The sequence below is a fragment of the Canis aureus genome, chromosome X (assembly GCF_053574225.1).
Source record: "Canis aureus isolate CA01 chromosome X, VMU_Caureus_v.1.0, whole genome shotgun sequence".
Lineage (NCBI taxonomy): Eukaryota > Metazoa > Chordata > Mammalia > Carnivora > Canidae > Canis > Canis aureus.
In genome coordinates, this window is record NC_135649.1 from 115,565,614 (window position 1) to 115,593,340 (window position 27,727).

General features: G+C 44.4%; 1 protein-coding gene across 4 annotated transcripts in view; it reads right to left on the minus strand.

Moving 5' to 3' along the window:
* Nucleotides 1–27,727, minus strand: part of FRMPD4 (FERM and PDZ domain containing 4) — a 565,544-nt gene that overhangs the window by 304,581 nt on the left and 233,236 nt on the right. The window contains exon 1 of one of the 4 annotated variants that reach the window (XM_077889745.1): nucleotides 12,453–12,666. The exons of the other annotated variants lie outside the window; for them this stretch is intronic. The gene's annotated coding sequence lies outside the window, so the exon portion shown is untranslated. Of the gene's footprint in view, nucleotides 1–12,452; nucleotides 12,667–27,727 lie in introns of those variants that run through there. 4 annotated transcript variants of the gene reach the window in all.

Genomic DNA, 27,727 nt, shown 5'->3' on the forward strand with positions numbered 1-27,727 from the left:
AAATAAAATAAAATAAAAGCCATACTTTTATCTCCAAGACGTGGGAAGGAAAAAGAAAGTAATGAAGCCACTTTGATCTCATTTGGAAATTGATAAAGGAAGAAAGAGTTTGTGCTCGGATCAAACCTCATGGGTACATGGGGCTCCTCATATTTACAGTATTTAAAACTAGCTAGAAAATTTAGTTCCTGAGATATATAACTCTTACTTTTAAACACGGAATGGTCACATATAGCTATGATGACAGATTTTTACCATCGCAGAACGTTTTATCGGACAAGGTGGGCTGAGAATCCAATAGGATGCCACTTAACCGAGTGGTGCAACTCTGTCGAAGCAGCAGTGCTCAGGAAGAAACAAGCCTCGGGGAGCTATTCCTCTTGGCCACAATTTTTGCTTTTGCAGTTTGATCACAGTTGAGGCCCTGGGGTCCTACTGCATGCAGATGCTCCTCATGCCTCAGGAGACCCCAGCAACAGATATTTACCACGTGGCAGGCTCACAGGAGGGAGGCCAGAGCCCTTGTGCAGAAGTCAGAGAACCTGGCTTCTGAGTCAATTCTCTGGCCTGTAGGGACTTACCTTATACTTCACTGTATTGATGCTTCCCCGTTTCCAAAAGGAGAGCCAGAAAAGGGCAGCCCTGGCTCTTGATCGCTAGGATGTGGGGAGTGCATCACGGCCTCAGGACCCGAGAGGACAGAGGCAGGGGCACAGCTAGAGGATAGCAAGACAGGCAGCTTGCCTCATTTGCTTCCCACCAGCACAGAACCCTGGGGAGTTCTCAAAGGCCAGGGCACCACGCTGAGGATTCATTATTCACACAAATCAGTAGGTAGCAAGGACTTCTGTTCAGAGCACCGCCCCTGGAGAAGCTCTTCGTCTCTTTCTTGACAAAGTAAAGACTCTAAATGGCAATAGTCTGCTTTCTGTTACTCTGTCCTCCCCTTCCCCGTTTGAACCATGTAAACAAGGGCGGGAGGGGTAGTGGTGACCAGTGACTGCCCAGTAAGGATCATCACTGTCTTCAAGAATCCAAAACTTTCCTCTAAAGAAGGAGTCGATGAGAAGTTTATGATTGTGAGTTCCAAATGGTCTCACTCTAAGACAAGGAAAATTGGAGTGAACATTTCTTAAAGGCCCTGTGCTCCATCCGGGGTGGTCAGTGGTAGAGTGTCTGCCCAGGGCATGATCCTGGAGTCCCCAGGGAGTCCCGCAGTCCCGCAGGGAGCCTGCTTCTCCCTCTGCCGGTCTCTCTGCCTCTTATGAATATATTTTTAAAAAATCGTTAAGAAACAAAAACAAAACAAACAAACAAAAAAAGGTTTGTGCTCCAAAACACCAACTCTGTCAAGTACACAGGCTTCATTCCATTCTGATCTAGAAACCTCAGAGATTACTGAACCACAGCGAACTCTTGTGAGACAAAAGGGGGAATGAATTTAATAGACGATTTCCAGCATCATGCTCTTGATTACATTTCGAAGGCCCTCGTGAGAGCCCTAACGTCGAAATCAGTTATGTGTCAGAGGAAAGCAAACAAGAAACGATTTTCGAAAGATGTAGGAGACCCTAGAAGTTGGCATAACGTGTGATAAACATCAAAAGTAATTCATTTGAGACTTCCCTTCATCATTACTGAACGATATAGCTGAGACCAAAGTATTAAACCTTTGTGGGACACCCACTTCCAGGCACATCTGAAGTCAGAGGGTCCCAAATGCTAAGGACCCAATCCTAATGACCAATTCTGACACTCCAGGGGTAAAGACAAAGCAACTAGGAATGTGAAGTTGCCCTACTGTGATGCATTATCTGGGTATATCAAACATCCTGGAGAGCATAAGTAATGCAAATTAAACACTGTGCAAAAAGCTACACTTTTGTTAAAGGGAAAGAATTCTCAAAGTAATCATCTCTCAAGGATGGTATAAACTGGAGCGGTCAAGAAACCTACGCAAAGGTAAAAAGTGCTCATGACCGAGTAAAGAGAAAAACCTCACCGCCTCATTACTTATAAGTGATTTTATTTCTATTTCATTGAGTTTTTCTTACTTTTTATTTTATAAATTTACACAATTTACACTCTCCCTTTGATATGAATGACAGATGGAATCCTTGGAGCAAAACAAACCGAAACAGCAATGGCCCCCACTTCGAGTAATCTACCTTTGATTCCTGCAACATGTTCTTCCTCCATCACAAAGCTAACGTTTACTATCCTAGCCTGGTACATAGGTTAGCTGTATGAGGGAATATTCTAGAAAGACTAGACATGACAACAACCAAAGCTAATAACTTAATCAGACTCCACCTTCAATTTGCTTTCTACAGCAGCCACAATTCCATCAACTCATCTGAATGGATTTGAGGTCAGATAAAACTGGGGTTAAAACTTGGCACTATCCTGCTTGGGAGCAACAGGACGGCCAATGACAAGCATTCCTAGAGGCGATACATAAAATGGGATTGGGAAATGGGAAATGAGGAAACATATGGTATGTCTGATGGAGAGTCTCTGCTACCGTTACTAATTATATAAAATAATACACTGTTCACAATTCTGAGAACTTTTCTTGCTTAAAACGTAAAGTCTTCTGTACATTCACAAAAATGCATCTCATGATCAAATGTGTGATTAGTTTTATAAATTTTTTCACTGTAGCCTAATATACAATAAAGAAGATGAACCTTAAGTGTAGAGATGAGTTTTACATATGTATCCACCCATGGAGTTGACACCCAAGCCAAGGTATAGACGAGGTCCGGCACCCAGATATTTGCCTCATATATAAGCCTAGTCATTATCAATCTGGCACTCATTAGTAAACAGTGTTCCGATTTCTATCACTGCACATTAGCTGAATTTGCTTTTATTCTCCATCTCAATGGAATCATGCAGTATAGAAACTTCTCTCTGGCTTCCTTCACTCAAACACTATGTCCCTAGGACTGTAGCTCATCCATTGCATTGCTGCATGGTGATTTCATTGTGGAACGAAACTACTACCTGATAGGGGGTGGGGGGGGGGGGGGGGACACTCTACTCCAGAAATAATATAAAGCTAGCAAGGAAAGTATTGTCACAACGACTACTGAAGTGATCAGGAAATTGTTACACCACACTTGGGCACGGACGCTGGCTCTCAGACAAGCTAGGACCACGGCCAAGACGCATCGACCCTAGGTAGGAAGAAGAAGGGAAGGAGGAAAAATAGGGAAAAAACGCTACATGATCTCAGAATTTGCTTCATATCACAACATTCTACTCATTTGGCATTCACACACTTGTTTTGTTTAAAAAAAAAAAAAACACGCACACACAAAAGTTCCTGAAATGATACAAGTACATTAAATTAGGAGGAGTGAAACTATTAATATAATTTTTATTAAATCCCATAAACCAGAGAGATTTCCAAACAAGATGTTGATGCATGATTAATTCATTTTAATTATGTTTTTCTTATTTACCTGATTTAAACTTCTCTCTTCAATCATGACACATTATTAAAAAGGTTCCTTCATAGACATAACTTTCTTTCCGCAGTCTCCCTGCCTGAGTGAGATTCATTTCACTTTATAATCAATAAGCCTTGTGCTCCATTGTGCATCCTTCAGCCGGCTGCTTTCACATTATTTAATCTGTCTTAGCGATTCCTAGGGGCTTAGAGATTTAATGTCGTAAAATAGAAATGAACAGCCTTTAATCACCAGGTTTGCCGGAAACGGTGTCAACCCAAGTTTAATGTCCCTGTGTCCCCGGGGAATGTTCAAAGGACCCAAAACAGTGAAAAACATTTTTCACGATTTCATTGCAAATTTTGTGACTACAATCCTGGCTCATATCATTGGACATTTATTCGTCTCACATGGACACAAACAATGGATGGCTCCCCTATTGTTTTATGATATTGTTAACCTGGTAGTTAACAGAACAGTGCAAGTCCACAAACACATACTTAAAACTAAATACAGTACAGAAAAATAGCCAACAACAAAATAAAAGAATCCTTGTTTTATGTCTTGTTTGCCAATAATTGCATGTTTTGATTGCTTTCTAGTGTAACTCCAAAATGTTAACCAAATGTTTTTCTCCCAATATGAATAATTAGCACAAGAAGACAAACTTTCCATAATGATTCTTGAGGAAGAGCCTGAACCCAGGAAGAATAGCTCTATCTCCTTAGTACAATTCTTTTTTTCACTAGTAAATTTCCTGCCCTTTCATCTCTTAATCTCTATCACCATTCACTCCTCTTGATGAAACAACAACCTCTGTCCCTTGAGCTAAACCTCGTAATTCTCCAATAGCACTCCTGTGTAACCTGGGAAAAATTCAGGCAACATGCGAGCAGTGCCTGAGGCATTTTCATGCAAACATACTGATGAGTTGGCTACTGTAAAACAAGCAGAGAAGCAGAGGACTCACTCAGGCTCTTTTTCTTTCTTCAAAGCAAATGAAATAGGAAAAGGCCGAACCTAGTGAATAAGCAATCAGCCATGATGCACATGCCCTAAGAAGGTTGGGGAGACCCCAGAATGATTTGAAGAGCCCATTTATCAAACTCAAGGGCTGAGCCATGAAAATCTTAAAAAAAATCCTTCCTGATCAATCCATCCACACACTTTTGTCCTTGGCTCCTCTTAAATTTCACTGTGCTCACTCACTGCACAAACCGTTTAGTCTATATTTGGGTGCCAACCCTCCCACACTTTCCCCCTCACAGAATTTGCCATGGAAATGGGTTGTTGCTTTATACTACATCATGGGAGAGGGTTATTTCATTTGGTGGAAATGTTGGCTGCACTGAGACCCTTCCAGATGTTACGAGATCTAAGGCAGAGAACACAGTTTCACTGTGAACGGCTAGGATCTGTTTCCAATCAGGAGACAGATACCCGTGTTCTTCACGTGATTCCCCAAGTAATAAGCTTTTGATCATGGTGAACTTGAATGTCCTCAAGTTCAAAGCAGAGAAGCAAGAGTGAGCCAACTCCAAGCTCACTTGAAAGCAAAGAGTCCTTATTCTGTTTACCTATAAATTTTCCACATTTCTGAAAATACTCTCAATAGGATCCTTTTCAAGGCCTTCGGTTACAATTAAGAGGGAATTTGGAGAAACACAAAGCAAGATTTTAGGCTTTGCAAACAATACTACCTCAGTGGACAGCTTTTGCAAACAATACTACCTCATTCTCTTTGAAGTGCTTTTCCTGGAGGGTAACTTGCAGATTTTTATCTATCATTTAGCTCCATGCCAATCTGGATTATTCTAAGAAACTCTAGGACTCTCCTCCTTTATCACTGTTCTTGAATCCATGCTATTTTCCTTTCCATAGATTTACCAAGGGCTTTTCTGGGACAAGTATTTGTAAAACGTGCATATTTTGATAAGCTCCAATTGGCTGTATAAAACCTGCTACATATAGGGCAAAGTTTGTGTGGTGTTATTGGAAATACAAATCGATTTAAATACTAAACCTGTGACACTCATACAAAATATGTTTATGCTAATTATACTACTCAAAATGTAAAATATAAAATAAACCAGGCCTACTGTCTCCCCTCATCAAACTCCGTATGTAACTGTTTTGAAAGTCACTGATAACCAACTACATGTAAGCTGACTTGCCAAGGCAACATCCTTTCAATTCCAGCCCAGGGTCTTCCTGCATGACAGGGCTTCCATACACACCTGTCTCGCCAAGACTAGTCTCAGGTACAAGTCTCTGAAACCTTGGCTTGACACTGAAAAACCTCCGGTGAGAGACACAAATATACTGATGCATCATGCTTTGGCTGGCTTTTCCAAAAAGACAGGGAGTAATGGGAAGGATGGGAGCAAACATGGGCCATCCAGAAGTCTACCTGCAAGTCCCAAAGAACCCCCAGCACTCCCAGCACGTCTCTGTCAATTATATAGATAACCGAGGTAGAACAGTATTTTTCAAACTGTATTCACAGAGCCACTCACGGGGTCATATAAATGATCTCCTTCTTCATAAACAAGACAGGAGCCAAGGATAGGACACTCTTAGAGAAGTAGAGCATAAATGAAAACTTCGGAGGGATCCTTGTACAAACAAACCTCTTCTGTTTGTTTACCCTAGCATTTTCTAAATGTATCTGACCACGTAACCCTGAATTTGTATAATATCGTCTGCAAATAAGATTCTATTTAGGGAAGTTTCTTAAGGTGAAGAGCACAAAATGGAGGGCCCCAGAGCCCCCTATCTGGGACTCTGGATAAAGCTCCTGATGTCTGAACCCACAAGGTTACTACTCCTCTCCAAAAATGCTGGTGATGAGCAGCTGGTTACCAATATTTCCTTTTTTTTTTTTTTTTTTTTTGGTTACAAATATTTCTTCAAGCCCTAACATTCCTTTATTTTCACTTCTGTATTAATAACGAAAATAACCACGGTAGTTTAAGGTCAAATTCTACGATGCCATAAAGATCGAATGTGTTACATTCAGTACTACATCAGGGGTTGCTGCTTTATCTAATCATTAAAAGCAGTTTGTTCTTCCAAGATTTTCTCAGGCTGATAGACCAGTGACACATTAGCGTGATGAAGATATATACCAAGACTAAGAATTAGAAATCATCCTACTCTTGGCTGTGCCATTTACCTGTGAGACCTTAACGGAGTCATTTCACATCCCTTGCTTCACTTGTCATTTTAGACGGTTGGAATGAATGACCCCTTGGATCCCCTTCTTGGCTAATATTTCATGACTTGAAGCACTGTGACTTTGTGAAATGAAGACATGAATGGGTGGCTGCTGCGCCTCTGCTTTTACAACCTGCAATTGACCCTACTGATGATTTTCTGTTGAGGCTATCATTAGAAATGCCTAGTTTTGAATGATAACGGTGTCTCAAGGAGGATACTGGAGCATCTTTTTTGATATCATTAGTATCCATTCATTTATCAGTTAAGCCATTATTTATTACAAGGCTGATATAGGCCAGGTGCTAGTCTGAACTCAGGAACAGAAACACAGGTAAGACAGCTACCCACCCTCGGAGTTTAATGGAAAACACACGCAAGTAAGAATTTCCATAAAGGTTTCATTTTAATGCAGGGCTTCTCAACTTAATCAGCATTGACATCTAGGGCCAGAGGATTCTCTGTGGACAGCTAGCCTGTGCACTGCAGAATGTTCCCCGGTCTTCATCCACTAGATGCCAGTAGCACACCCCTACAACCACCACATGGGACAACAAAAATTTCTCCAACGTTTCCAACTATCTACTGGCGAGAAAGGGCCAAAATCACCCTTATTTCATAACCACTGATTTACTCATTTTATGAAATTGACTTATTTATTTGAGAGAGAGGGAAAGAGAGAGCATGAGTGAGGGGAAGAGCAGAGGGAGAGGGAGAGAGGGAATCTTCAAGCGGACTCCTCGCTGAGCACAGAGCCCAAGGAGGGGCTCGATCCCAGGACTGGGAGATCATGACCTGAGCCAAAATCAACCAGGCTCCCCAACAATCACTGATTGTACTATAGTCTCTCATTTTTGGGGAATTTTCTATGTCTGTGCTATGCTCTGAGTCTGAACATAAAATTCTAAGGATAACAATGATATCCTATTTTAATTGGTATAATTTCGATTTTATAATTATTAATTAAGTACCTCCACAAGGATACGGTGCTATCCTATTCACTAAAGGCCTTACAAAATTAGGATATCATAATTCTGTGTCCTCAAAAGGTTTACAATCTTGTTTAGGAGAGTGGTTGGAAGACAAAATGCCTCCAATAACAGACAGGTAGAGTAAGTTCCAGAAGGGGCTATAAATAAATGAATTAGGAGCAAGTCATTTATTCAACAAACATTTCCTGTTGTGTTAGTGGCTCAGCTTTGGGCTATAGGGAGAGCACAGTAAACAAGATATATCATTGCTACCAGGATGGAGCCTCCATTCTCATGTTTGCACATAGTGAAAACATGCAGTGTGTCAGTTGGCTACAGGGCCTCTGGTTAAGAGAAAGCAAGAGGGAGGTGTAAGGAGTGCTGGGTGGGCTGTGGGGTGCAATTTTAAAGGGGCAAGTCATTCCTCCCACCCCCCAGGAATCCTGAGGTTGACCTTACAGAGGAACTGGGACCATTACAAGTAAGGACCACGGAGCACAAAGATGGACTTTTCTTGAGGAAAGAATTCATACATACTACCAACCAGGTGAGTCTACAAAGGCAGGAGATGAAAACACCCAATGCTACAGGGTTACAGCTTCTTCACACTGGGCACTGGGGACTTGAGCCTTCAACATATGTGCCTCCCCAACTGTCCCAAACCCCAGCTCTACAGTCTTCACTGGGCTGGCCCTCTGGGTCTCTGGCCTCCACTTCCGGGTCATCCGAGTTCTCCACGCTACTATACTCATGAGCTGGGCTCACAGAAACGAGAGTCCTTTCTCACCCATTTTTCCTAGGCACCTCTTTTTTCATGGAGCTTCTAAAACTGACACATTAGGGTCCTTTATGTTCTATTCTCAAAAATTCTCTCGAATCACATCACTTTTTCACTGTGCTGGCAAACAGCCACGTTCCCTGCAGGCCTTCATGATTCTGTCCCTAACTGCCATACCCAGGTCCATCTGAATCCTTTGGGTTTCTTCAACCTCCACCGAACCTTGTTCTTCCCCCTTTCTTTGGTCTCTCCTCCTGCTGGGAAAGCCTTTTCAGGACTTATCAGGCCTCCACAGGGGCTGTGTTTCTAGGCTGCCTCCCTCAATTTGGGGCACCTCTCTCCCATTCCATAGATGCAGATCTAGCAAAGGACAGTGCCAAGGAGGTCCAGTCCAGGGATAAGGTCTTCTTGTGAGCTATTCTATTAAATCGCCTAGTAGTTCAGCCATTTTGTAGAATGTCCTCCTACCATCCATCTGCCCAAATCGGCCACTGGATTACATTATCAATAGTACATTTTCAATCTGACCAGAGGAAGAAGAGTCTCTATTTCTAATGGTCTGTAAAGTCCTTGCCTTGTCATTCAAATGTTTGTGACTCTAAATGATACACTAAGTAGCAAGTGCTGATGTGCTTATTTCTAAATTGAAACCATACCAAAAAATAGAAGACAGACATAACTTCTCTGGTCACGAATTCATTCTCTTATCTTGTAACAGGGACATAGCTTCGTCCAGAATAACCACTTAATAGAGTAGGGAATACAAAGAATACATTGTTCATGAGTGTATGAAAACAGTTTTTATCTGGTAACTCAATAATTTTAACTCAACTTTGAGCAAGATTAGCCTGTCTTACTGCCTGTTAACTGAAATACCAAAAGAAGCATTTTTCCTGTCATTTTTATGATTCATGTATCAAAGGAGTGAAATCATCCCAACTCTATCCTCAACAGATGATGGGCTTTGGAGAGGCTTCAAATCTCTTTAACTCCAAACATGGGGTAAGAGTCTTATGTCCTGTTGCTTTCTGCATTGGTGGTAAAGACCTCTAGCGACAACTGGCTACTTTTGCAACCCCACTTTTGCAGCCCACAAGGCTGCTCTTCATTGTTTCCATCACAAATTTTAGAGGGATCACTGGGATGCTACAACCACAAAGTGGAAGACATCCCTCTTGAGCTCAGGAACCATGGGGGCAGACTGAAAGCCACCTGGTAAGATAATGTGATTGCAAAGGCAAAAGGACCCCAGACCTATCCACAGAGCTCACTTGGGGTCACCATTTCCTAGCATAGGTCAGTGTTCTTCCAAAATCGTCTTGGAAAATTGTTCTACCTCTCTATCCATCCGTGGTCTCACCTATAAAAGAGAGATAGCATGAGCTCTTTCACTGTGGCATTCCGAGAATTAGATTAGGTCCAAAATACACTGAGCTCTTTGCAAAACGATACTCTGTAAACATAAGTTCATCAAAATTGCTTTGATAAATCACTCCAGGAAAGAAATCAGGCACAGACATTCCTGACTTCCAGTGTCATGGAACTCTGCTTGTTTGTTTTAACAAGTCCAGGTTGGACCCTCCAATAATTGAATACTGCAACAAGAGTTGGTGCCAGTGAGATTTTGGATACCTTGCTTCAATGGTCCAGACATTTGCTTTTGTTCAAGGAAAACAGTCCACAGAACAAACTCTACTCATCTATACTGGCTGAAACATTCTAGAACATAGGCCCAGCCTATGGTCCTCCTGCTTTCTACTTTTACACAGCTCCATATTGACTAATTAAAGGCATTAAGATAACAAAATTTAAACACCCATTGTAGGGGATCCCTGGGTGGCTCAGCGGTTTAGCGCCTGCCTTCGGCCCAGCGCATGATCCTGGAGTCCCGGGATCAAGTCCTGCATCGGGGTCCCTTCATGGAACCTGCTTCTCCCTCTGCCTGGGTCTCTGCCTCTCTCTCTCTCTCTCTGTCTCATGAATAAATAAATAAAATTTTTTAAAAAATAAAAAATAAAATAAACACCCATTGCAACTGAAGGGAAACCGATAGGATTCCACTTATGATATGGTCTTACATCTTGCCCGTTTCTAAACTCAGTACTCAGTACTCCAAACTATTTCTCAAAAATTGAGTAAATTATCTTTTGTAACATGCTTGCTTTTCACATTGTCATGTTCCTTTAAATGTTCTATAAAACTATATGTTTATACCATTAAAAACTCAAGAAAAGGGGGATCCCTCGGTGGCTCAGTGGTTTAGCCCCTGCCTTCGGCCCAGGGCCTGATCCTGGAGTCCCGAGATCAAGTCCCACATCGGGCCCCCTGCATGGAGCCTGCTTATCCCTCTGCCTCTCTCTGCCTCTCTCTCTGTCTCTGTCTCTGTCTCTGTGTGTCTCTCATGAATAAAATCTTAAAAAAAAACTCAAGAAAAAGGTATTACTTGAAAAAAATCTCATATCTTAAGAAAGTCAATTAATAAAACACGAAGAGTGGTAACCATCATTTTATAACCTTAAAATGATGAAGCATCTATCGGCAATCAAAATTGGTTTTCCTATGATGTCATCATAGAGACGATCCCTGTGCCAGCATGGACTCATTTAGAAGCTACTATACTGCTTCCAATACCGATTTCCACAAAAGACTTTGTACCACTTCTCTTAATCTTTCCCCTATTCCCATCCTCTCATCCTCAAATGAGATGTGCGGTTCCTGGTACAGAAATAATGATCTCCATACCACACCACAAAGAATCCCTGGGTAATCACTAGCACTGTTTCTAAAGTAATGGACCAATAGATGGATACTTGAGCATCTCTTATCTTTTTGAGACCCCATATTTATATGCTGAGAGTGCTTTACTCTATCCCACATCTTGTTAACTCTGCTACTGGCACATTATACTTCCCCCAACCTAATTATTTGAACAAAGTCTTCTAAAAGATACATATATGCACAAGCACACATATATCCAGGACTCTATAAATGAACTGTATATATGTAAATGGACAAAAATGGGCGTTCATATATCACAAATTACATTATGTGTTTATAATAATCTGAGCGTTCATTGAAACAGATAGTCACTTTTGTGGGATGGTAACAAAACACCTCAGAGATCGAAAGAGCAGCAGACTTATATTAAAACTGCAACATATATGACCAGTCTGTTAGACACAACACAATCCCACTGTATTCGTGCCCACATAACTGCATTTCAGCTCCCTGAGGGCAAATACAATGCATAATTTAATTACATTTTCAACCACCTATTTTTTATGCAGCTTGTAAAAGAGATCAAAGAGCTGGACAGGAGATTTACTAGGCACAAGCTAAGTTGAAAGTCAAAAAACTTATGAACTTGCCCTGAACACATATTGCTATGAGACACTGCTTACTTCGCATAGTCTTAATACAAAGCCGACACACGTAAGAATGATTTGCAGTAGACAATAGTGAACTGCGTTGAGCTGATGACATGTCTTAACTCAGAACTTCAGCCACCCACCCAGAGTCCCCCGCCAAGGGATTAAGGAAACTACATACGCCCTTAGAAACAAACCTGAGTGAAATATGAAGTTTCCCAGGCTTTGCCTCCGAAAGCCACTGAACATGTTTTGGAAAAACAAACCAACAGAGCCACCCGATAGAAATAACCAAGTGAATTTCAAAGATTTCACCTTAAGGAAAACGAGAAACCAGAGTATACTTCCATTTCCGAGGCAAGAATTGTGCTTCCACCCCAGATTCCCACTGACAACACTCCAGCTTCCAGAACAGGAGTCCACAGAGCTCTGAGTCCTTAGGGGCAGGAAGAGTCACCAGCGTGCGTAAAAGGAACTTCGGGATTGTACTGGACTGTCAGTGAACAGCGAGGTGAAATCTCTCCCCCTCTTCTGCTGAGCCACTGGCAGTAAAATCTAGGAACCTAGCTTTCCAAACAAAATGAAACAGGTCCCTCTTTGCCCATGCACTCCCCCCCTCGGCCCACATTTTCCTACACGGAGCACACACTTCGTGGTTTACCTTTTAATTACTGGATTCTGTCAAGGGCTCTTCCTACGACATCCAGCAGGATTGCAAGTTGATGCGTGCAGGTCACCCCCGAGTGGCATTGGACTCCACTCTATGCAATGCCTCTCTACAGCGCGGATGAGCGGGCCAAGTTCAGGTTCACTGCCCTACAGGGTCTTTATCCCTCACAGCACAGGGCTAGAGAGCAAGCTGGCCACTGCTGCCGGTGCTACTCCGCTCCCCGGAAACCCGATGGAAAAGGCGAGTTGCCAAAAGCTCTTTACGGGCTCGCTCGCCTCACTCTTGCTGTGACAAACTTAAAGCTGGAACAGGATAAAGGAGCACAACAACAAAAACAAAAACCAAAAAAAAAAAAAAAACCCCAAAAAAACAACAATACAAGCTGCCCCCCTCCGGAGGAGCTTTCTCTTCCAGCAAAACGTTACCCACGCCAGGCTTGGGGCCAACAGATGAAGCCACGTCTGAAGCCTTGAACCTTACTGCCCAGAAGAGTCCGAGCAGAAAGGCTTGGGTGCCTGGGCCGAGCAGGCACCCATCAGCCTGGCCTAGCGCTGCCTCGACGCCCCATGCGCCGGGTGTGCAACAGGAGAGCAAACACACCTCCAATAAACAACAGAGAGCGCGGCCAGCAGCTTAACCTGGCTCCCGCCTTCAGAAATGCCAGGCTGGTCTGTTTGCTCAGGACTCTCCTTTTACCTACATTCAATTTGAATGAGCCAGTGCAAACGCACTGCTCCTCCGCGCTCCTGAGAACAGGATGCATTTATGTGAAACACGAGGAGCATGCCGAATGCCCAGGCATCCTCTGCATTCCCAGGAGATTTTATTACACGGCTAGCTTACATTTCACTGCTGAACCACTGCCAGCACCCGCTGCACTTCTGCAAACACCGTGACTTTAAGCCAACCTCCGATGCACACACTCCCATGCACCTGAACCGTTGTGACGTCCTGTGCTAAGAGAAACACCTTTTGCAAGCATCCATATGCACCCGGGGATGCAGAGAGGGACAGAAATGTTGAGTGAGCAGCCTCGGCCCGGTTTTGCTTTTCTCTTTTAATCAGCAACTTTCCAGACTGGGAAAAAACGAGCACCAGATGTACTGTGGTGCGTAAGCTTTATCCTGACAAGTAACTGCTCTGTGGGCCTTCAATTAGAAATGGATTCATGAAAACAGACCACCATAGCTTTAATTCGTCTTTGATATATAACATTAAATACAAGCTTCATAAAAACCCACTGTACAAAAAGTGTGTGATGTTATATAACATAATAACGCATGCCTACCAGGCCACAGCCAACATCCCATCTGATTAAAACGACCTGCTACCAGCAGTGATGGAAAGCCGGTCTGCTTCGTACATTTAATTTTACATGTCCCCCTCACATCGAGCCCATAATTGATTGAGTTGAAAAGACACTACTATTATACTGCTCATTCTTCCTCCTCCAAATTGCCCCCATTGAATAACATGGTTTGAAAATGAAATTTGCATGGCCGTGTGATACTAAGGGCCGGCCTTTAAGTTCAGGCATCCAGGACAGGGTGGCCTCACAGGGACCTTCCCTGACCGTCTTTGTGACACATGCATTTGCATGTAGAAGGGAGATCGTCCTGTGACTTTTGTTACAGGACTTGGAGAGGATGGAGGCTGCCAGAGACAGGGCAGAGGTGAGCAAGCACCCCGCTGGGAGGAAGCGGTTTGGATCTTGGGCCATATTTCACAGGGAATGCTGAATGATGCCGCTGTGAAGGAAGGCATGCTGCTCCAATCTGCAAGTCAAGAAACTATTTGATCACTGTACTGAGGGTTTCTGCACATCTCTGGAATGTCATGCTAATCACACTCACGAGAAAATGATGCCTAAAACAGATGTTAATTTATAAAGAATTCACCGAATAAATAATGTATGACAAAATCAATGTCTTTCAAATGACCAGAATTCTCACATCTACCAATCAAGCTTGATACAACTCCCTAGATTAGGGTACCTAAGACGGGGTTATTATTATTTGGGATTTCTGTTGTACATTCTACTGTACAGAAAGACATTTTTGAAAAAGAAAGGATAAATCTAGTACAGTACAAAACTGAGCATAACATTTGTTAAATGGCAACATTACCTTCTATGGGTCTCTTTGAAACTGTAGCCTATTTGTCCTCCACCGGACTAAGAAAATGTGTGTTCGTGTGTGTTCGGGTAAGTCAGGGAGTATGTGTGTGTGTGTGTGTGTGTGTGCATGCGCACGTGTGTGCATTGAGATCATGGGAATAAATATCAAACGATGTATTGAGTCACACCTTATAAGTCAATGAGAACTTAAAAGTCTCATTAAGAGATTTTAACCAATAGTTCATAAATCACTATGTTAAAATAAAATCAACTTGGTCCTTAGACTTAGCAATAGGCCAAAGTATACTGATTCCAGTTCTAATCCTGCCACAGATATTCAAAACATTAGTGTAAGACTGGGAAGCATGAGTAGTGGTGCAATGGAGACGTAGATGCATAGTTAGCATCAATGACTAGGAAAGGACACTTTTAGGCCAACATTCCAAACCCATTTACTTATGATTATGATTGCTCACAGATAGGTTAGAAAATCGGAGATGGCTTCCAACATGTCGACAAATATGGAAACAGTGGTTAGGAAATGGTGACAATAAATATCGGCTCAAAAACTCTTGATAGTACATTCTTGGAATTGATCAATTCATTTAACTATTGATTTCTTGACATCAGTATTTTGAGACTGCCTCCCATGGGCCATATTCCATTCTGCCCATCAGCGGACAAAGAAATGAATAATAGATCATCCCTCCAGACCAGATGAAATGGGACTCATGTTCTTAGAACTCAGGATGGCTTTCCTCATTTCCTATAGGAATACCTCAGCCAAAATCCCATGAAATGACATTGCAGGCCTCAACAAGAGGGATGGGAGACCCATAAGGAATATCCCCGTGCTTCTTAACATCTGAACCTAGTCTTCCCAAATAACTTAAGGAGAGAATCTAAGACGACACCAAATATGATTGGTCCCTGAACTACCAGGAGAAACTGCAAATACCTGGCTGCCTCCCATGTCCTTCACCTTCAGCTATCAGACTGTGGTTTTTGGTAGGTAGCAAAAGAGACATTGCAGATGTACCTGCAGTAAGGGTATTAATGCAAGGTTATTAATCAGCTGGCTGTTTACTAGGAATAGTCTCCTGGTTGGCCTGAATGGGTCCAATGGAATTACATAAGCACTAATGGGCAAAAGAAAAGCAGGAAGAGGAAGTCAGACACTGAAAGCCTGAAGAGGATCCAGTGAGCCATTGTTGGCTTGAAGATAAAGGAAGCCTGAGTGAGTCGGCAGACTCATCTGAGAAACACAAAGAGTGGACTTCTGCCCACACACAGGGAGCCTGGAGCAACACCCAACCACTACAGACTGTGGGCCCCAATCCTGGTGGGTATCTTGAATTTAGCCAGGTGAGACCCTAAGCAGAAAATCCAGCCGCAACACGTAGGACTTCTGACTTGAATGACTTGTGAGCGAATCAATGGGCACTACCCATGAAGTTACTCAATTAGTGGCAATTTGTTCAACAGCAGATCTCTGATGAGCCAGCAATGCCAGTGGCCTAGGTGGGTGATCTGCTACAAACACGTCCATCCTCTTGGCACACTTTCTCCTTTATGTGGCTCATCCCAGGGGAGTAATCCGTACCACTGCCATAGATGACGCTGGATAGACAGGACAAGCCCAGAAAGACTCTAGGTCAGCCCAGGAACACCGAAAGTCTTGGAACATGATTCTAAGCCCGATGGAGTAGAGAGGGGAGCAGGGTACAAATCATTGCCGGACACTGTGTTAGCTTCTGTGGATTCAGAGGCAAGGAAGGCAAGATCTTTGTCTTCAAAGGTATTCGAATATATTGAAGGAAGTGGGGCAACGAAGTGAAAGAAATCAAAGAACTGAGATGGGGGCGGGCAGAGAATCAAGTCATCTCTTCTATTTGGAGGAATGGGGTTGGGAGGTGGGGGGGCCCGGAGTGCCAGGTGGTGTGAATACCAAGCTGCCACCACTCCATATATGCCATCCACCAAGAAAAAAGATCAATAACTATCAAAATATAAACATTTTCTCTCTCACACACACATATTGTCTCCAACCTTGCAGGTGCGTGACCCTGTGTATCTCACTTTCCCATTGTTTCAACCAAATAGGATTCCGTCTTTATTGAAAACGCTGATATTTTGTTTATCTTGGATTTTGTCACAGTCATTTTGATGTGTTTACATATTGTGTTAAAATATTGTAATATCTAGTTGGGGCCTTTTTGTGGCACCCTGTTACATTTTGCTCTCCAGCTGACTGCATCGTGAGGCTTACCATAGTGAAAACCAAGCAGAGTGGACCAGGCCAGGGGTGGAGGGATGGGGGTAGGGGGCCGGGAAAGAATTAGTGAAAGTTCCCCATGGATCGTTCCGGCATGGGTCAACAGGAAAATTGTTTTCCGTGTGAACTTCAGTTTTCTAATTCCATACCTAGACGACACTTCTCTCCCATCTAGTCTCAAAATTGAGTCCAAGATTCCTATCTTTGTCAAGATGTAAAAATGCTCACCTTGATTTTCTTGAAGTCTGTCCATTCTGAGTACTAATCTCCTTTCCTATTAAATTAGAATACTTTCACTCCAAAAAAATCTACAGAGTTCCCATTGTGGAAATCCAACACAACTATAAAGAATGTTGACCTGAATTTAAGGCTATCAGTAAATTAAGGGACAGCAAAATCAGAGGTTTTCTGTATTCTAGCATAATGAGGTCAAACCACTTCCCAAGTTCATGCAGATGGTAAAGCAGGTTGCCAGAACCACCAACTGCCCCCTTATGTGGAGGTTACCCGCAAACAGAACTCTCTGGTCCGCCTTTGAAGCACTGCCACCTTTGTAAGCTTCATTTTGTGCTTTAATAAAAGGAAAACCGGTCTGCAAAATGGTGCTCAAAGGGAACTCTGAGTTTCCCAGTGGCCGACTTCATATTTAATTGTATCATTTTTACAATAAGGAGGATTCTTTTCCCCTCAAGTTCTAAAAATAGCAGGAGACCACACAGATTCGGCTTTGGATTATCGACAGAACAATTTGTCCCATTGGCTTTTTGACTTTGTTTAGTGGGGAGATATTATTTTATTGTCAGGTTGATGTTGGTTCCTTCTAGCTGTGAGTGGGCTTAACACAAAAGGTGTTCTTCGGGCCAATTTAAACCAGCAGGTAGAAATTGTTACACATCTGAATCAAAATAGAGAGGCAAAGTATATGCCACTTGCTTTGATAAACTCCCACCATTTATTATCTGGAACTGAGGTTTTTAAAAATCAAACACTTTGTAGAGTTTAAGCAATCAGCATCTGATTAGTACTTAATGACTGATCTTTCTTAAAGGCTCCACAATCATTAAAATGCAAAGAAGGCAACAGAATGTCACGAGAATTTGCATTTTAAAATACCCAGGTTAAAGCAAGGGAAATGTAACATTCTCCCTGAAAAATGAATTCTTTTCTTTCAAGGAAGCAATCAGTTACAGACTCCAATAATTCAGCAGAACACACAGTGAGGGGAGTCAACTTGCCCGGAGAAAACAAGCATATTGTGATTATACACTAGACTTTACAAATCCAGGGCTTACTTATGCATTTGCAACCTGAGGAATACCAAACAAAATGAAAGGCTCCTGTAACTGTAGAATAATCTGGTAGGGTAGCAAGAAGGGTGAACTCAGTGGGGCTGATAACACAAAGTTCAAAAGGGCATCTCTGTTATATCTGGGCACCTCTTGGGGGGCGGTTAGGGAACTTTCCTAGATGGTGGCAAGGCCCTATGGTGCTCCAGGACTGATATGTCACCATTTATTCAGACAGGGACACTTTCTGCCTCTGAGCCCACTTGCCCTCTCTGAGGTAGTGCCCGAAGCTCTACTGAAAGGAAGCGCAGCTCTGTCAGCACGGGACAAAACAGGAAAATGCTATGGATCTTCTTAGGAGTCTATTCAAATTTTATTAACCATGTGCGGGCCCGAGTTCCAGAACCTAGAGTCAGAGGCAACGGTCTAGCCAAGACAGGGTACTAGGAGGACCCAACATACCTGGTTTTGCAACATTAGCAAGAATTCAACTTTGGAAGATGAGGGATCCAGTATGGAATCAGAAAGCTAGAAAAAACAACAGAGAAGGGGCTAGGAGGGGTTGACATCCTTGCCTTAGGGCCAAGGATACAGAGGGCCGGTGAGCCTAGTAGGTGGAGCGCATCACAGGTAAGGCATTGGAATCATGTGGGAAGCATTAAGAATACTCATGCCTGGGACGCCTGGGTGACTCAGCGGTTTGGTGCATGCCTTCAGCCCAGGGCATGATCCTGGGGTCCCAGGATCAAGTCCCACGTGGGGCTCCCTGCGTGGAGCCTGCTTCTGCCTCTGCCTATGTCTCTGCCTCTCTGTGTCTCTCATGAATAAATAAATAAAATCTTTAAAAAAAAAAAAAGAATACTCATGCCTTTTATCCCCCAATTACTGACATAATTGGTCAAGCTGGGACCAGGGCATCAGGATTTGTAAAAGATCCTCAGGTGGGGTTCTCTCTCCAAAATAAAAATGAATAAAAATCTTTAAAAGATCCTCAGGTGTTCCTAACATTCAAGCAAGGATGGGAAGCAGCACTGTAAGGCTGACAGGTATCCAGCAATTCTCAAAAGTTACCATAGGTCAAATACCAGGAGGTGGCTTGTCAGGGCAGTTAAATGAAGCATAGAGACCAGAGATCCAAATAAACTCAAGAAACTGATGGAATCCAAGCTTCTCGTGGGTCAGCACAAGGGACACTGAGTGGGTGAGTCTTCTGCAGAGGGAACCAGAGGTGTTTCTGGAAGAATCTCAAGCATTTTTCACAGGCTACCACTCTGCCATTTGTTCTTATTTTGGATTGTAAGATGAAGCACAGAATGCCTGCCTAAATATGATGCTTATTGTTTAACTGAGAAGGTTTTAGCATATCTCCCAAATGATACATCGGATAATACTCTTTGGTAGAAATATGTCCCAAACACTGCATGGGCCACACTAGTGCGAAAAAGAATTATTTGTTCATCTGAAATTCAATTTCACTGAGCAGCCTGTAATTTTATTCACTACATCTGGGCCCAGAACTCCTATTTACTCTTCGCTGTTATCACAGGCATCTATGCTGATGGCACGTGCCAGCCACTGTGCTAAGCATTTGGCATCTGCTTCCCCTTCTCAGAAACCCCATGTGAAGACTGCGCCATGAAGGTCCCTAGGCCTGAAGGCAGGGAGCCCTCCTGCCTTCCTGTAAACACCCAGGCGGGCACACCCATTCAACGGCCTCCTTGGACCAAATACTGGAGCCTTTCTGAGCCTCAGTTACCTGCTAACCGGGGGATTTCTCGTGGATTCTATTCAGAAGCAAGACGCTGCCAAGCAGGAATCCGAGTGAGCGGCATATAAATGCTTGTAATCATCATTATCACAACTTCAGAACAAGCTGGTTTCACTGAGACCTTCGACATGCTGATGTGAAAATGGAACCAAAACAAACTCTGAATACAGGAAAATCAGGCTCTGTTCTCCAAGCTACAAGTAAGTTAATTTGGAAATAACCTTTAATTAGGGACATTTCTTCTCTACTTCCAATGCTTCTGCCCACCACACCCTTCTTCTCATCATACCTGCCTCTCACACGTTATCTTGGTCCACATGATTATCAGATGTAATCATCACCGTATAATCTCGATGTGACTTGGTAGGGACAGGGGACATGAGGTAATGGGATATGGGGAGCTAATTCATTCATATGCTTGCCATCTACAGGTTACTGACATAACTTCTACAAAGAAACAACCGTACTAAGAAAACACTAAAATAGGTATAAAAATATGAAATGCAAAGCAAGGGAAAGGAGATCATTTTACAAGAAAACCTAAACTGAAGACCACTGTGGCAATCTAATGTAAACGAGCCCAGCAGTCAAGGCCAAAAGGGACACATAATTTATCACCGAGTTCCCTGTCTCCTAACCGTAAACACACTTTACCAGGAGAGCGAACTTCCTCCCGGCAATAATATTCATATGCGACCCAGCTCCCCAGACAACAAAGTAGACTTGGCTCTGTTTTTGTAGTTTCCTAAACATACAGCCGCATTCTGGGCCCGGAATACTTTTAAGGATACAATCCCTGAACACAAAGCAATCAAACACATATTACAAATATGTTTAAGAGAAGAGTTTTGGATTCCAGCAATTGTAGAAATGTTGAAAACTGGAAGAATTCTGATTATAGCCCAAGGATCTCAAGAAGCTTTGCTTATTCTCACCAAATCCCCGTCTTTAAGACACCTGTAACATCTCGGAGGTGTCTTCCAGAATCCTTACCTGTTCCCCGACCACATCTGCCTGGGGCTACACAGAACACTCCCAGCAAGCGTTGGCAGCAGAATCTACTGCCCCCAGCAAGGGCTCCTGTCCCCACAGGGTCAAACCCAAGGGAAGAGGGCTCCGCATTCCTGGATTACCGAGGGACCTTCCAGGAATGCAATTGCTACAAAGACTCCCAACCCATTCGGCTTTTTTGTTGCTTTTCTTCATCAAACCTTCCCAGTACAAAATCTATGAATAAAGGCGCCAACGTGAAGCAAATTCCCTGTGGACACGTGAATTATGTTACTGTGGAACAGCATGGATTTTTTTTTTCTTTTAAAGGTGAACATTATAGGGAGAGAAAGAGCATTTGCTCAATACTAGAAAACTCTTTTACAAGCAAAAGTTCTGGCCAATCCAAAATAGACCCATTAAGTCTTACAAAGGAGGCAAAAATTATGTATTATATAAAATACAGGAGGAGAATCAATATTCTGAATTGATGATTTAGATGACTCACAATGACAGTCTAAACCTTTTAGCATTTAAGCAACAAGGCCTGTTGGAATTTGGCCTCACCCTTACTCTCTCATTAGCACTCCTGCTCCTTCAGCTAAGTTCCTTGAAAATAAGGCTCATTTTATGAGTAAGGCCCTTTTTTAGGACACAGGTTTCCACACATATGAGATCCTTCCCATTTCTCTCCTACTACTGAACTCCTAGATATTTCTCTTTCAATGCTCAAATTAAATGCCACCTCCTTGCAGCCGCCCCAGAATGCCTCGGGCATACTACTTAGGCAGCGTGGCATTTTACACAGACCTATGACACCCTCACCTAGTATAGTTATGCACATGAGTCTGTTTCCCACCCTCCATTACACAAGGGCCAGTGTGATTTATCCTCTCTGGGTTGTGACAGGATCAAACCCAAGCAAACGTGTTGAGTTCGAAATCAATTCATATGAAAAGGAGGCCTGAAATAATTACAGAATACAACCCAAGTGCCAAAATACTGTTTGGGAAAAAATGGTAAATAGATAAATCTGTGCGACTCCAAATAGTTGCTTGAATTCATAAATTAATAAATTGTCAAAATGAAAGGAACTTTGAGTTTAATTTTCAAACGCCCTTACATAGACCGGGGTGCCCCTTGGAAAGCAGGAGTCTACCAAAAGCACCGAACGCAAACGCTGTGTTCTAGGGCTAGTTTCTGAAGCAGGGTGGGGGGAGGGAGGGAGAAGGAGAGACAAAGACACAGAAAACATTTAAATTCAGTCGGAATTTATCATATACTTTTTGTTAATTGGGTGGTAACTTATAGCTTTTCCCACATATAATAATGTTTTTAGAGAACAGGTTGTGTTTAAATGTTTTAAATCTACTGACTGGCAAAGAAACCAAACCAAAACAGAAACACAACAACCAAAACAACAACAACAAAACAACAGAAGAAAATGTAAAACATGTTCCCTCACTAGCTAGTGATCTGCCAACTATTCTTTTTTGATTTTCTTCCTTTCTTGGGTTACAACTGGCCTTCACTTTATTAAAAAGAATGTGGCGCGTATAATCTGTGTGAGCGGATTTCGCCTCCTTCAGGGGTACCTTGTATTCAGCCTCCCTCATGATGTCTTATACACACGTGCATCTCCAGCTCCCCAAAAAGTAAAGGCTTGAGCAGTGGGCTGCAAGGTCTCTTTGTTCTATACGCTGCACCTCTATTAGTGCCTGCCTCCAGGGTTGTGGGGGGAGGGAAACTGAGGCACAGAGCTACAGCCACTTGCTCTAGCCCGGGTGCTAGCACCTAAGGACCGTTACATGAGACCCCCAGGGGAAATGCCAAGTTCTGGGCCACTCGAATGGATTGGCAATTTAAAGTCATTGCATTAGGGCAGCCCGGCTGGCTCAGCGGTTTCGCGCTGCCTTCAGCCCGGGGCCTGATCCTGGCGACCTGGGATCGAGTCCCACGTCGGGCTCCCTGCATGGAGCCTGCTTCTCCCTCTGCCTGTGTCTCTGCCTCTCTGTTTCTCATGAATAAATAAATAAAATCTTAAAAAAAAATAAAGTCATTGCATTAGTGATGGCATCTGTATGGAAGCTCAACGTGGAAGTTGGGGGGCTCGGGGGTGGTCTGGAGAGAGAGAGCTAAAGGGTGGGGGTGTCAGGGAGGAGGAGAATAAACAGGGGTCAGGGACACGAGCCTCCTAACAGGATTTTCTTTTGATTCTCTTTGTTTGTTGAAATATTTATTGAGAAAGCGAGAGAGCGAGAGAGAGAGCAGAGGGAGAGAATCTTCTAGCAGACTCCCTCCTGAGCACGGAGCCGGCCACGGAGCCGGATCATACAACCCTCGAGATGATGACCTGAGCGGAAACCAGTAATGCCACGCTCACCTGCCGAAGCCACCCAGGGGCCCCGGATATTGTTTCTAGGGCAGGTGTACCAACTGTAAGCCTGTTCCACTGGGGTCCCACGTACACGGGACAAAGCCCCCGCAGAACCCTCGCAGCCCCTTGCTCCCTGACGCCGCCTTCTTTCTCCCTTCCATATCTAATCCCTGACCGTGCCTCAGTTCTACTTCCCGAAAGGCTCTCGACTCGGCCCCATTGGCATGGACACCAGCACCCCATATGACTGCCTCGTCCACCACCGTCACTGGCCCCCACCTCTGCAGCAGCTCCACGGTGGGGCTCCCTGTGCTCCCAGCACCCCCTGCCAGCCCCCACCTCCCCACTCCCCCCCCACCCTCTACACCCCCCCCATCCCCAGCCACCCACCCCCGGCTCAGCCACCAAGCCCTCACCAAAGTGCACAGCAGGCCTGCGGGCAGCTGCTGGGGGGCTCGGGACACAAGTGCTCAAGGGCTGCAGGAGAGACACCAGGCCACAGGGAAGGCCCTGGGATGGTGGCGCAGCGCGGGCCCAGCTGGCCCAATCAGGCCGGGGAGGATGCAAGCCTCCCCACCCGCGGGGAGGAAGACTCAGGACAGCCCGGAATGAAGGCAACACACAAAAACGGGGCCAGGGGACCTTGGAGTTTCTAAGAACATCTGAGAACTTCTGGATACTCTGTTCCTGTAACACCGATTCCGGTCAGGTAAGGGAATTTAAAAGCAAGGTTGTGGATTTCCGTACTGGTTCACCTATGCCCAGTGAGAACAGGCCATGGGCTGGAAAAAGCAAAGGTCCAGTCCCCCACCCCCCTTTTTTGTTATTAAACCCTTATTTTAATGCACTTACAGGTAAACATATGTACATAGAAAGGCCAAGTGTCCTGGCACATGGAGCATTTAGTACACGTGCCAGCTCTTAGATTATGCTTCCACCCTTCTAGCTTCCAGATGACAGCCCACCTAGAGGAAGGAAGAACACAAGAAGGGGCCACCCGAGCAAGGCCAGCATCAGGGTACCCACTTTTATCTCTGGGCTGGGTCTGAACCTCTTTGGGCTGGTGGTCGAGACCGCAGCCACCCCAGGGTTTCTGCAGTAGGGCTACCCTCGGCCTCGAAGCGTGGCTCTCCCTTCATTTGACTGAGGCACTAGCAGCCCCTTCCTCCGTCCCTCAGCAGTCACTGGCTCACAGTGTCAGTCTCAGCCCAGTGCCCCAGGACGTGTCCCCACAGCCCCTGCAGATTTCGTTCAATGCAGCCAAAGCCACTGGCAAGCTCCACTCAGACATGTGCTGATCAGAGCCAATGCCCACTCCTATGTGAATCAGAACAGGGAGCAATTTTGCTCCATTTTATGTTGCTTAATCTGACAAATAATCTGTCATGTTATGTGGCATGTTATATGGCCCATGGGACCGACCTGGATGGGTGTGATCACATTTAGGCTGCATCATTTGTGATAAATCAATATATGCAGGAAGATTGCTAATGCCATGACTAATGTACATTATTTTCATCTTTATTCTGGACGACAGCCCCAACCTCCTACGTGGGTTCTGAAACTAGTCTCTGAGCACTCTGGTCCGCCCTCTGTACTGCCACTGGAGATGGGTTTTCCTAATGTCACATGATTCAGTTTTCTCCCCTGCTCAATCCTACCCAATGTCAATGGCCTGCAATGCACAGTTCGAATGCGCAGTTATGGTGTAGGAGATTCTCCATCACACAGCTAAGCTTTGGATAAAGTCCCCTGGCACCCAGGTCCCACCCTAACTTTGCCTTCTCTAACTTCTGCTCCCACCCTCACAAGGCTGGACTTAGGGGCAGCCCGGGTGGCTCAGCGGTTTAGCGCCGCCTTCAGCCCAGGGCGTGATCCTGGGGACCTGGGATGGAGTCCAACATCGGGCTCCCTGCATGGAGCCTGCTTCTCCCTCTGCCTGTGTCTCTGCCTCTCTCTCTCTCTCTCTGTCTCTCATGAATAAATAAATAAATAAAATCTTAAAAAAAAAAAAAAAGCAAGGCTGGACTTAGATAATCTTTCCCTTGATAGCCATCTCCTCACCCCTTCTTTGGCTGGGCCAACCCCTCCCAAGCTTTACAGGCCCAATGCAAAGATTCTGGGGGCTGATGTTGTCCTGAGAGGCGGAGCCACCTTAGTAGCTCCCTGCAATGATTTTCTACAATTTTCTCTCACAATCCAAGGAAGACCACTACTTATTTATTTGTGAATCTCAGCTTTTGAGGGCGAGAGAGTGGTTATTTATCTGTCTATCTCCAGGAACGGGTACAGAGCCTGCTGCGTGGAGCTATTGAATGAATGAGTGAGTGAGCAAATGAAAAACAGGAATGACTTAGGAAGGAGGAAATGTAGCAGAAAATAAGAAAATGAAGCAGAAAATAATGCAGCAGAAAATAAGACAGGGCAAAGGCAAGAGGAAAGAGGTGGAAGGCTTAATAAAAAGACCCTTAAACACCTAGCTGTCTCCTGGCCGCGTCCCCAGCTCAAGGCTGCCAGCCCGGTCCCGAGCTGATGCGGCCAGCCAGCCCCCATCTGCGATAGCCTCGTGGAATGGGGTCAAGCCTGGTGAACTGTGAAGGATGGAGGAGGACGAGGACACACAGAGGCTAAGGACCTGTGGGAGTCTACAATGTGCTCTAACCCCAAAGAGACAGGCCCACATGGAGGACAGCAGGAAGGCTCCAGACCCCAGCAACCAGAGCCCAAGGGTGGAGGAAAAGCAGGAGCAAAACAGAAGTCGTACAGGCTGCAAACAAACTCACTATTTCACAGCTGCCTGTCTCTCCTACGATGGAGCCAGGAACCAAAACCAAAAAATATACGACGAGACCTCTGGCTTCTTTGCAGAACCATTTCCAAACCAACCTCATCGCCTGTGCAACGTGCCCCGACAGTCACACACATTTCAGAGTTGCAAGACCAAGGCCCGAGATGCAGGTCTTGCCCAAGGCCCCACTGAACAAAGTTCTAGGGATCTGACTGAAAACCTAGGTCTCTGTCTCCAATGTCAGGCAACTGTTACCCTATAAATTGTCCCACAGAAAGTCTCAGCATCAAGAAACTGCAGAAAAGGCAAAGAATCCTTTAGCCTGAGCAGCTGATTCACGTCTGCCAGCATCTACTGGCTTTGGCTTCCTGTCCCCCCTCCCGAGCTAAGTCTAGAGGAAGCAAGCCCTAGATCTGTTGTCACTTGGGCTGTTTGCAAAGATAAAGAATCACATTAAAGGTCCTATCTCGGTAGAACACCTGCTGGATGTAAGAGGCCTCTAGACCAGGACTAGAGGAGCTGAAAGCCTGCTCCATGTACAGCTTCCTTGCCTGGTGTGACAGAGATAAGGGGAGGGAGGGAGGAAGACTCAGCCAATCAATGAGTATCTCTATACTCGAGGTAGTCTCCAACCGATGGAAGCTCTATGAACCTCCCTAGACCAGTCTGCTACTTTGTAATAGGGGCCTTGAGGTTCCAAACTGGCTTCTTGCTTTTGGATGAGAACTTTGATAACATCGTATGTGCGTTAGCCAGGTATCAAGCTTCCGTAAAATTGGTGTTTGAACATCTGCGCTACATACATATGCCAGACACTCCTTGACAAGCCGGTGGTCTCCAGGACTGCCCCTGCCTCTCCCTTCCTCCCTCCTCATGGTCTGTAATCCTCCTAAGGGGCCCTCTGCCAGGAAGCACACTTCTCAAATGCAATCCAACCAAAACAAAGCCCACACCCCTAACCACCCTGTTTATTTGCCTCTCCAAAACTGGACCATTATGCCCTTCCCATAATCACCCCCAGGGTGAGGCAATCATCTCCTGATCTATTAGCCATAATATACCTCATAATTTCTGATATAAATACATTTTAGAATCGCAGGGGTGGTGGCAAAGTGGGGTGGAGTATCTGATTCTCTAGTGATCTTGAGGGAAAATGAAGGTTTCATTTTTCCCTTGATACGAAAACATTGAAGGTTCCAACACCGAAGACATGCCAAATATAAACAAATGAAATTTGTGGGATATAATGGACTTGCAACATAGGTATTTGAATGGAACTGAGGAGTCTGCTGACCTCATTCCAAAGTGCTCTCGATCACCTGATATGCTCTCAGGCTTCTAACCATGTGGAGCTAAGGCCAAGGGCATCACTTTCTTCTCCATTTGCAAGATGCCACTTTCTGGGCTGTCATGCTGACAACTTGTCACTTCACTGCCTAAAGAGGCTGTCAAATTCTTCTTTAAAAAACACACCACAACAACGGAATGAACCACTTCACAGTGACTCAAACTTCGGGTGTCTGAGTGCTTTCATGGGCCAAGTGACAGCAATTATAGATACCCACGATTGTATTTAGGGTGGTTTCCAGATGGCAAGATGCTGCCTCGGGAGGGTATCAACCCCGAGGGTACCTGACTATGATTTTCAGTCTGAGGTGTGATCACT